Below are 12,367 nucleotides of genomic sequence, written 5' to 3' on the forward strand. Positions count from 1 at the left end.
GCACTCAGATGTTCCCGTATTTTCCCCAGGAAATACGGAGAGTGCTTAACATCTTTCATCGATCGGAGAGCCTCAAAGGAACTGAGACTGTCCGTAAAGATGAAATAATGGTCCGTGGGCATTTTTTCGATAATCCCTAGGGTGTACTGAATTGCAGCTAATTCTGCGACGTAAACAGAAGCAGGATTATCGAGCTTATGGGAGACGGTTAAATTGTTATTGAAGATACCGAAGCCAGTGGACCCATCAAGAAGTGATCCGTCAGTGTAGTACATATTGTCGCAGTTGATGTTTCGATATTTATTGGAAAAAATTTTAGGGATCTGCTGCACGCGTAAATGATCCGGGATTCCACGAGTTTCTTCTATCATGGATGTATCGAAAAACACAGTAGAATCAGAAGTATTTGATAAGTCGACACGATTTGGAATATTCGAAGAAGGGTTAATATTTTGGGACATGTGATTGAAATACAATGTCATAAAACGGGTTTGAGAATTAAGTTCGATTAACCTTTCAAAATTTTCAATCACGGGACGGTTCAAGACCTCACATTTGATTAGAATACGAGAAGACAGGCTCCAGAAGCGGTTTTTCAATGGTAGTACTCCAGCTAAAACCTCCAAACTCATCGTATGGGTCGACTGCATGCAACCTAAGGCGATACGCAAACAACGATATTGTATTCGCTCCAGTTTGATCAAATGTGTGTTTGCTGCGGAGCGGAAGCAGAAACACCCGTATTCAATAACAGACAATATCGTTGTTTGGTAAAGCCTTATAAGGTCTCCTGGATGGGCTCCCCACCATTGTCCGGTTATTGTACGAAGAAAATTCACTCTTTGTTGACATTTTTTCATCAGATACCTCACGTGACAACCCCAGGTGCCTTTAGAGTCGAACCAGACACCAAGATATTTGTGTACCAAAACCTGAGAAATCGTTTTACCCATTAATTGTGTTTGAAGCTGAGCAGGTTCATGCTTCCTAGAAAAAACTACTATCTCAGTCTTCTCCGGAGAGAATTCGATACCTAGCTGTAAAGCCCAAGCAGACAAATTGTCCAAGGTATCTTGCAATGGTCCTTGCAAATCGGCAGCTTTGGCTCCTGTAACAGAGATTACACTGTCGTCTGCAAGTTGTCTTATCGTGCATGAATTTGCCAGACATTCGTCGATGTCATTTACATAAAAGTTGTAAAGAAGGGGGCTTAAACATGAGCCCTGGGGAAGACCCATGTAGCTAATGCGAAAAGTTGCCAAATCGCCATGCGTAAAATGCATGTGCTTTTCGGACAACAAGTTGTGCAAAAAATTGTTCAAAATTGGAGAAAATCCTTGTCGGTGAAGTTTACCCGAAAGAATGTCAATAGAAACGGAATCAAAAGCCCCCTTAATGTCCAAGAACGCAGACGCCATTTGTTCTTTACGAGCATACGCCAGCTGAATATCTGTTGAAAGCAACGCAAGACAATCATTCGTCCCTTTGGCACGGCAAGCGATGCAATTGGTGGCATATTAAAACGAATGGCAGGAAATGCAAGTATAGCTAAAGAACATGAACATCCCATTACAAGCGCAAAAGTAATATATGATTGGTCTAATCAGAAAAGTAATAAAAATTCATCAAAAATGTCAGTTAGTTGGGTATCATATGAAGAATATGAACAAGGAGTAACAGAATGGAGCAATATCTTCAAAAACTCTATAATAATTGCTGCCACACAAAAGTATTACTCTTTTGTTCCGATTTCAGCAAATAAGATACAAACGAAGCTGTTTTCAAAAGATGACGAATCATTTACTTATGATGTATATAAAATATAAGGTGAAACTAGTTCTGTAAAGTATCTATGTCATAAAAAATATGTTCCTAAGATAATAAAACTCGAAAATAAATATTTGATTCTTACACATATTTATATCACTCAGAACATTGAACTCTTTTCTTGAGAACCGTTCGCCCAATCGATTTGTTGTCAAAGAATAAATTGTATATTTTTGATCAAGCATTCCAATGAACGTATGGTTTTTGCTTGAGAACCATGGACAAATTAAGAAAAACGTGTATTTTCCTAAATATTGATAATTTTTCGAGCTTAAATTAGAAATAACTCGAAAACCAATGCCTTTAGAATGTTTACTACCAAGAGCTTTTTGATTCAAAATGACTATTTGCATCTTTTAAAATCATCAGAATACAAATATTTTGAAAAATGTTTGAATTAGAATTTACATAAAAAAAATAATATACAATAAAAAAAATATTTTTCATTTTTCCATCCTGGACCTTTTTTTTAAAGTTGCGCATTAACGTCAAGTTTCTTCAAAAAAAAATTTAAAAAAAAATTCAACTCTTTTTTTTTTAAATTGAAATTTAACGTTTATTTTAAACTTTTTTTGGTCTAAAAAAATTTTTTTTGTGCAGTGGATATTTTTTTATGATGCTTTTTAAATTCCCTACAACTCATTCTCAGACAGTTTTTCTATACGACCAACGGTTTCTGGGCTACAATGCTTCGAACAAAACCTATGCCAAAAGGCGTACGCCCTTTTAGAATGTAACTCATTGGTGTAAAAAATCTCTCCACCTGTGAAAAATGCTCAGTTTGCTAAGCCAAATACGTGTGCAAAGTTTCATTCAAATAAAAAATGGTCGATTAAATTTTCGCGTATTTCCAGGCGATTTGAAATGATTTTGCTCTACAGCAAGTCAATTGCCATCGTTCATCATTTCATTCGCCACTGATCTAATTTTTTTCAAATTAATGCTGAACTGCAAAATTTGCCTGAGTGTAACCAATTCTTAAAAATGATTAAAAAACGAGCAAAGATTTGCGGAAATAGTTAAATTTGACGAATTCCTCAAAAAAATTTCTGTTGAAAAACAAAACGGATATCCGTTCGTAATAAATCATTAATTTTTTTTCCGATTTACGATTTTAGAAGGCTACAAGCCCAGGTTCAATCAAATCTTGTTACCCATCGTTACGCTAATAAGCCATGAAATATTCATAGCACATTTCGCACCAATCGCCCATCCCAATTTTATTCCAAAGCACCTCATCTATTATCTCCCACGTGCTGTTCGAAGTGCTTTCCACCTGGAACTCCGAACAACTGGCTATACGTCAACGGATAGCCCAAATCTAGGACCATGATTTCCCCGCGGAAATCATCACTTGCTGCCATTTTCCACTACTTGACCATTATGATAAAAGAAACGTCATTGAACGCCAAGAAGAAATAGAAAGGTCTTTCAGCCCCCAATGGCGCGCCTGTCCTCCACTATTGTCGCTTCTGCTCGCTGTTTGGTGCTGACAGATGCAATGTTTAATTTACGAATGCAACGCAGCGTTTAAGATCCTGCATCCACCGGCAGACGTCCGCAGAGGCCTGCTCTGCTGCCCGGTCGGGGTCGGGTTGCTATCAACCATGGCCAATCAGATCGGTTGGCATCGCCAACAGTCGCCCACTGCTGATGAACAATACCGACGATGCAGCGTTCGCGAATTTGCTGATGAACTATCGTTGCTGCCCTCTGCGAAGCACCATGCGGAAATACAAACCTACAGTTCGCATTGTGCACGGTTGTTGTCAGCTCCGTCCCTCTACTCGAGAAATCAATGTCCGGGAAAAGTGGAAGGAAGTATGTGACAAGATTGCAAATGCCATCTAACTAGAGTGCCACCCGGCGCGCAATGCAATGCAGCTCCGAAGCACAGCAGGTTGAATGGACAAGATCGAATGGATCTGCGAGAAATAAAGTGTGAATAAAATGAGAGATGGATGTACGCTGAATAAATGATAAGGACAAGGACGACGGCTGAAAAAGATAGATGGTCAGTCGGCTCCCGAAGGGAGCATGTGTCCGTCCGGCGTACTGCCTGTTCGGTGCATACAGTGAGGTCAACTCGTGCGGATATGGTTTTCATTAACGGTTACTCGACTCGACCGGTGGCGGATATTGTTTTCGTTTGTCTTCTGTAAATCAATTTCGTGTACCAGACTTCGAACTTAATTGAACGTCAGCGGGGGGCAGTGCTGTTGTTTGAAAGGGTTATCCGGAATGTGTTACGGATATATTTGGGATTTAGTCAAAAATTTGAACCTCACTTCATAGATTATATGTCATGGCATTTGAGGAAAATTGCTAGAATGTTTTTTGTTGATTTTAATACAATTTTTTTCGAATTTCCGGACCTGATACAACAAACGTGTGCTTTGAGCATAAAATTAAAACTAGGGTAACCGCTCAATTATTCATCTCAACAGCTCGGTGTACCTATATTCATCTTATTTCTCTCATTTGTCCAATTTACCGTCAAATTTATACAAATTTTTGAAAGTAAATCTATTTCTCAAATCACCGATTACAGCTCCTGCTACATTTAATTGAAAAATGGTGTCCCATGCTTTCAGTTTGTTGAAGAGAAAACTATGTGTTAGCCAGGCAATGAACTAGGAAAATATTTGCTGTATTAGGTACGGACTTTTTTGGGCAAAATATTTTTCACACTACAGTAAACATTTACTGTTTACTTGAGCGGGAGCAAACTTATTCGCTATTTTTTTATTAAGTATATGTGCTATGCCATTACACGATTTTTTTTAAATAAACTGCTTCTCGGATCTAGTTCTCATTGACATAACAACATTTTAAATCCTATTGGAGTTTATAGTTTGTTAAATTTTTCGCGGAACTCGCGAGTCCCGGGAATCAATGTTTCTGTTTCTGGGATCCGGGAATCCCGGGAAAAGCTATTTCCCGGGAAATCGTTCCCGGGATTGCAAACCCTATTGACAACCTTGTAGGAGCGTCAAACGTAGCGCAGCCCGAGCAGGAGAAAATATCATTATAATTTTACAACCAGATATTGGAAATACACCTCATTTTGATCTTAATATGGTTTACATCAGTGGTCCCAACCTTTGGACTCCGCGGCCCCTTTTGCTAAACACAAGAGCTTCGCGGCTTCCTATGCAAAGCTAAGAGAGCAGAAGAATTTCAGATACAAGTTTTGCTATACGAGGCTGCGTTTTTCAGTCTCATATCGTTCTGCAAATCTAATTTGTTTCACGTTTTAGTTCTAGTACGCAAAAGAGTTGAAAATCCGTTCTCACAGAGGTATCAGAGGGAAATTCTAATTACCTGTCAAATTTGCCAAGAGCTTCGCGGCCCCCCTAGGTAAGGACGGCCGCAGACCCCCGGTTGGGAACTACTGGTTTACATAGTTGGTAAAATAACAAACAAAAAGCAGCTTAATGTTTCAATAACAAACCAATAATTTGCATTAAAAATCATAAAAATGCCCGATTCAGATATTTTCGAGCTACTGAACACTAAATGCATAACTGAATGTATTATAAATAATCAATAACGAACAATTTTTACTCAAAAACTTACTTTTAATGAGATATTTTAAAAGCAACTCAAATATCTTATGAAAGGCATAGCGAGATATAATATCAAAATTTTATAATATTTTCATATCCATGTATGAAACGTGAATAGCTTTCGAATAACACGATAATTGTCATAGTTAAATATGTTATTGGTGAGTTATGATTTTGTTATGCTCTCCTGCCCGGGATGTTCTCATAAGTTCCTGTCTCACACCTCCACGAGTCATACGATCACAATAGACTGCCAGCTGAAACATGGACATATGGGGTGTATCCTGGGAAAGGTTGTCATCAGACAATATTGTTAACCATATCTCGGCGGTAAAGGAAATGTTTAGCCAACCCAAGCGTCTGTTCACCAGGATGGTGTGGCTCAGAACAGCGGTAGTTGCAGGTTTTACAAGCCAAAAAAAAAACAATCAGTACAGGAAGCAAATAATATTAATACGGGCCGCGATAATCGGTACAGACCTAGGCAACGAAAACGGACTAGCGATTCTAGACTCGGATCATGGAGCTGCAAGTCTCTTAATTTCTTGGGAGAACCCGCATTCTTTCCGACTTATTGAGGGCTCACAAGCTCGACATTGTAGCGCTGCAGGAGGTAGGCTGGAAAGGAGTAGGAAAGGAAAGGAAAAGGAGTGCGCAGCCCTCATCTAGGTAGTAACTATGACGATGAGGACGCCTTTCATGCGCAGCTGGAGCGTGCATTCGATAGTTGCCTAAAACATGACGTCAAAATTGTTATCGGAGATCTCAACACTCAGCTTGGCCAGGAGGAGGAACTAAGACCGGTTATTGGAAAGTTCAGCGCACACCGGCTGAAGAGCGGAAAGGGCCTTCGACTCATTGACTTCGCTGCCCCCAAGAACATGGTCATACGTAGTACCTACTTCTTGCATGGCCTTCCATATCGGTACACCTCAAGATCACGACGACAGACTGAAACACAAATCAATCACGTTTAGATTTACGGAAGGTACTTCCCGGATATTATCGACGTCCGAACTTATGAAAACCATGTGCAAACGTCGTTTCTGACCACTGTCTTCTGATGGTCAAAATGCGCTAATGACTTTCGACTGCTACAAAGGACCCGCCATAACGTGAGTCGATACAAATAGAAACGAAGACAGCAGACCCATCTTTTTCGAGACAAAAAGCATCGCTTGGAAGAGCTGGATTGTGAGGAAATGGAGCAGCTGTATCGTTCTTAAGAATCACGTGCAGGCTTTCTACCGCGAGTTGAAATGTGGCGGGGTAAACATGAAGGAACCTTGACGGATGGACGTGAGGTGATCGACAGGTGGAAGCAGTACTACAATGAGCACCTGAATGGCGCAGAAGATAGGTTGACTTCCTGTCTGCATCAGCCGATAGTTAGGATTTGGGTTACAGAACAACTACCGGAGGAGTGCAGAAAGTAATATACCCAATATACAAAACGAGCGACAAGTTGGAATTGGAACTACCGAGCAATCACGGTTCTCAACGCAGCCTACAAAGTGCTCTCCCAGATTATCTTTCGCCGTCTCTCGCCGCTAGCACGAAGGTTTGTAGGAAGTTATCACGCCGGTTTTGTGGACGGGCGATCGACAACAAAGCACATATTTACGCTGCGGCAGATCCTACAAAAGTGTAACGAATACCAAATTCCCACACACCACGTATTCATCCATTTAAGGTAAAACCTTATTGAATCCAAGAATGGCCGACTTCGAGTCACCACTTCGAATTTTCGAAAGCACAATACTCGGAAATAGTTAATGCGTTCCCTGTGAAAATGCTATTTTATATTTGCTGTGGTGAAGCAAGCATAAAATAGAATTTTCATAAGGTACGCAATGAGTATTTCTGAGTCTTGTGCTTTTGAAAATTCGAAGTGATGTGTCGAAGTTGGCCCTTTTTGGATTCAATGAGGTTTCATCTTAAGGCTACTAACGTCACTATCGACACCGTGTAGAGCTATGGAAAGCTATGGACGAAAATGTAATGTGTACAGTCTGTGTGAGGATTTCGGATGTTGTATCAAACTCGTTTGAAACACGCAAGTGACTTCAACAAGGCGACGATCTTCCCTGCCTTCTGTGCCACATTGCGCTCGAAAGGGTTAAGAAAAGTGTGGCCTTTACCATGCAGGGCACGACCTTCAATAGGCCAAGTATCAGCTAGCAGGGGGAGCCGAGTGCGATAAGGCTAGCATAGGCAGTAGTGCAGTTATCGACGGAAATGGGTTCGAGGTGGTTGACGAGTTTGTGTGTTTCGGATTGTTCCTACTACGAACTCCATGAGACGTTGAGGTCGGACAAATTTCGCCCCCGTATCAAATGCACCAGGTACAAGACGCTCATAAAACAGGTAGTCCTCTACGAGCACGAAATTTGGACAATGCTCGAAGAGGACTTGCAAGCACTAGCCGTTTCCGAACGACGTGTGATTAGGACAATCTTCGGCGGAGTATGTAAGGGATGGCGTATGAAGGTGAAGAATAAACCACGAGCAGGCTCAACTCTATGACAAGCCCAGTATCCAGAAAGTTGCTAAAGCTGGAAGGGTACAATGGGAGGGACATGTTGTGAGAATGCCGGACAGCATACCTGCAAAAATGGTGTTCGTCTCGAATCCAGCCTACAAGACGTAGCGGCGCGCAACGAGCTAGGTGGTTGGACCAAGTAGAGACGATGTAATACTACCGTCGTAGTAATAAACGAATCGACCAAAAGATTTGATCAATGTTAAAGAACAAATCGTTCGAAATGATTGGTTTTATCGTAATGACAACATCCCCGACTTTTGGGATCTGTACATACCTTTATTGGGTGGTTTTCAGTCATTTTGGTTGTTTTCCAGAAACTGAAAGTGGTCACCTTTGACTTCAAAATGGTGTCCAGGGTCAGGTTGCTTCCCAGAAGTTACCATCTTACAATTCAAAATGGTGTTTGAGGTCAATTTTTAACTCCTTGCATCATTCTGGTTCCAGGGATACTCATGGGTCGTATTTGGTCACTTGAGGCTGTTTTTCAAAACCCGGAAGTCGCCATCTTTAATTTCAAAATGGCATTGGGAAACAATTTCTGGCCCTTGAGCGTCATTCTGGTTTGAGAAACATCCATATTGGGTTATTTGGTCATTTTCGGTTGTTTTCTAGTAATCGGAAGTCGCCATCTTTGCATTCAAAACGGTATCTGTAGTCGATTTTAGCTCCTGTGTATCATTCTAATTCCGGAGATATTCATATTGAATGGAAATCGGCCATTTTTGGTTGTTTTCCAGAAACCGGAGCTTGCCATCTTACAACTCATAATGGTGTCTGAGGTCAATTTTTAGCTCCTTGCACCATGCTGGTTCCAGGGAAACTCATATTGGGTGGTATTTGGTCACTAAGGCTGTTTTATAGAAACCTAAAGTCGTCATCTTGGATTTCAAAATGACATGAGAAATCAATTTATGACCTCTGGGCGTCATTCTGGTTAAAAAAACACCCGTATTGGGTGTTCGTTGTTCATTTTCAGCTGTTTTCCAGACACCGGAAGTCGCCATCCTAAAATTCAAAATGGTGTCTGCAGTCGATTTTAGCTCCTGTGTATCATTCTGGTTCCGGGTATATTCATATTGGGTGGAAATCGGCCGTTTTCAGCTGTTTTCCAGAAACCGGAAGATACCATCTTACAATTCAAGGAGTCGAGTTTCGGCTCCAGTGCATTGACCTTACTATTATAGGCTGTTTGTATGGGTGATCTCCCTCCCTTTCTAGAGTACGGGAGAGTATTAAACCACCATAGTAATTCGTGTTAGATTTGTGTAAGAGCCCTTCCATCCAGAAGTGGGAGGGGTGTCTAACTACCATGAAAATATTTTTTGCTCCTAAAACCTCCACGTATACCAAATTTGGTTCCATTTACTTAATTAGTTTCGATTTAATTCTCCCTGCTCGTCTCGAGGTACGATGCTGGCCTAACAAGCCAGTCGTCGTAGGTTCGAGTCTCGTCTCGGGAGAGACTGTTAGTGTCAGTAGGATCGTAGCGCTAGCCCCGCAATTGTCCTGTACACTTAATAGTTGGCTGCGAAGTCTGTGTATAAACATAAACAGAAGGTCGAGTACCGATTCGGAATGTAGCACCAATGCTTTGCTACTTAATTAGTTCTTGAGTTGTGAAGAAATTTGAGTTTCATTTGTATGAGCCCTCTCTTCTAGAAAAGGGAGGGGTATCGAACCACCATGAACATTTATTTGCTCTTAAAAACCTCAACCTATCGAACTTGGTTCCATTTACTTGATTATTTCTCGAGATGTGCAGAAATTTGTGTTTCATTTGTATGAAACCTCTCCCTTTCAGGAGAGGGAGGGGTGCCGAATCAATATGAACTTGTTTGTTACCTCTAAGAACATCCACATGCCAAATTTGGTTTCATTAACGTCGTTAGTTTTCGAGATGTGCAGAAATTTGTGTTTCATTTGTATGAGATTTCTCTCTTCCAGAAGAGGGAGGGGGTTCGAACTGTCTGAACTGACTGAATGCCGGACAGCATACCTGCAAAAATGGTGTTCGTCTCGAATCCAGCCTACAAGACGTAGCGGCGCGCAACGAGCTAGGTGGTTGGACCAAGTAGAGACGATGTAATACTACCGTCGTAGTAATAAACGAATCGACCAAAAGATTTGATCAATGTTAAAGAACAAATCGTTCGAAATGATTGGTTTTATCGTAATGACAACATCCCCGACTTTTGGGATCTGTACATACCTTTATTGGGTGGTTTTCAGTCATTTTGGTTGTTTTCCAGAAACTGAAAGTGGTCACCTTTGACTTCAAAATGGTGTCCAGGGTCAGGTTGCTTCCCAGAAGTTACCATCTTACAATTCAAAATGGTGTTTGAGGTCAATTTTTAACTCCTTGCATCATTCTGGTTCCAGGGATACTCATGGGTCGTATTTGGTCACTTGAGGCTGTTTTTCAAAACCCGGAAGTCGCCATCTTTAATTTCAAAATGGCATTGGGAAACAATTTCTGGCCCTTGAGCGTCATTCTGGTTTGAGAAACATCCATATTGGGTTATTTGGTCATTTTCGGTTGTTTTCTAGTAATCGGAAGTCGCCATCTTTGCATTCAAAACGGTATCTGTAGTCGATTTTAGCTCCTGTGTATCATTCTAATTCCGGAGATATTCATATTGAATGGAAATCGGCCATTTTTGGTTGTTTTCCAGAAACCGGAGCTTGCCATCTTACAACTCATAATGGTGTCTGAGGTCAATTTTTAGCTCCTTGCACCATGCTGGTTCCAGGGAAACTCATATTGGGTGGTATTTGGTCACTAAGGCTGTTTTATAGAAACCTAAAGTCGTCATCTTGGATTTCAAAATGACATGAGAAATCAATTTATGACCTCTGGGCGTCATTCTGGTTAAAAAAACACCCGTATTGGGTGTTCGTTGTTCATTTTCAGCTGTTTTCCAGACACCGGAAGTCGCCATCCTAAAATTCAAAATGGTGTCTGCAGTCGATTTTAGCTCCTGTGTATCATTCTGGTTCCGGGTATATTCATATTGGGTGGAAATCGGCCGTTTTCAGCTGTTTTCCAGAAACCGGAAGATACCATCTTACAATTCAAGGAGTCGAGTTTCGGCTCCAGTGCATTGACCTTACTATTATAGGCTGTTTGTATGGGTGATCTCCCTCCCTTTCTAGAGTACGGGAGAGTATTAAACCACCATAGTAATTCGTGTTAGATTTGTGTAAGAGCCCTTCCATCCAGAAGTGGGAGGGGTGTCTAACTACCATGAAAATATTTTTTGCTCCTAAAACCTCCACGTATACCAAATTTGGTTCCATTTACTTAATTAGTTTCGATTTAATTCTCCCTGCTCGTCTCGAGGTACGATGCTGGCCTAACAAGCCAGTCGTCGTAGGTTCGAGTCTCGTCTCGGGAGAGACTGTTAGTGTCAGTAGGATCGTAGCGCTAGCCCCGCAATTGTCCTGTACACTTAATAGTTGGCTGCGAAGTCTGTGTATAAACATAAACAGAAGGTCGAGTACCGATTCGGAATGTAGCACCAATGCTTTGCTACTTAATTAGTTCTTGAGTTGTGAAGAAATTTGAGTTTCATTTGTATGAGCCCTCTCTTCTAGAAAAGGGAGGGGTATCGAACCACCATGAACATTTATTTGCTCTTAAAAACCTCAACCTATCGAACTTGGTTCCATTTACTTGATTATTTCTCGAGATGTGCAGAAATTTGTGTTTCATTTGTATGAAACCTCTCCCTTTCAGGAGAGGGAGGGGTGCCGAATCAATATGAACTTGTTTGTTACCTCTAAGAACATCCACATGCCAAATTTGGTTTCATTAACGTCGTTAGTTTTCGAGATGTGCAGAAATTTGTGTTTCATTTGTATGAGATTTCTCTCTTCCAGAAGAGGGAGGGGGTTCGAACTGTCTTAGTCACCTTTCTCGGCCCTTAAAACCCCTATATCCAAAATTTCACGCCGATCGGTTCAGTAGTTTCCAAGCCTATTTGGATCAGACAGACAGACATACAGACAAAGTTGCATGTTTATATGTCTAGAAGATGAAAGAGTCAATACTTTCTCGTTATTTGGATCATATGAGAGCCCGCTTTTGTTAAAAAGAGATCATTTTACTAATGGATGGCCACTAGGACGGTCATGACTAAGTAGCAAGCAGAGCTGCAGCAGGTGCTGATTTGAAATATCACGCTGTCTTTCATAGCAGACGGATCAATGGAGTGAATAGCACACAGCCCTAGATTTTAGGTCTCCCTTCTGTACGGAAAGTACCGTCGACATACAGGCATGTCCCTAGTTGTGAGAAAACTGAAACCAACCGTCCTTTTAAGGACAACCACCTGTTTTCAATTGAAGTAGGAAAAATGAGTTTTCCACATCTGAGTACTACAGCAATCGTGAGTTTACTATCAAGAAACGGAGTATAATTTACTGT

This window comes from Wyeomyia smithii, chromosome 3 (genome assembly GCF_029784165.1).
Source record: "Wyeomyia smithii strain HCP4-BCI-WySm-NY-G18 chromosome 3, ASM2978416v1, whole genome shotgun sequence".
Taxonomy (NCBI): Eukaryota; Metazoa; Arthropoda; class Insecta; order Diptera; family Culicidae; genus Wyeomyia; species Wyeomyia smithii.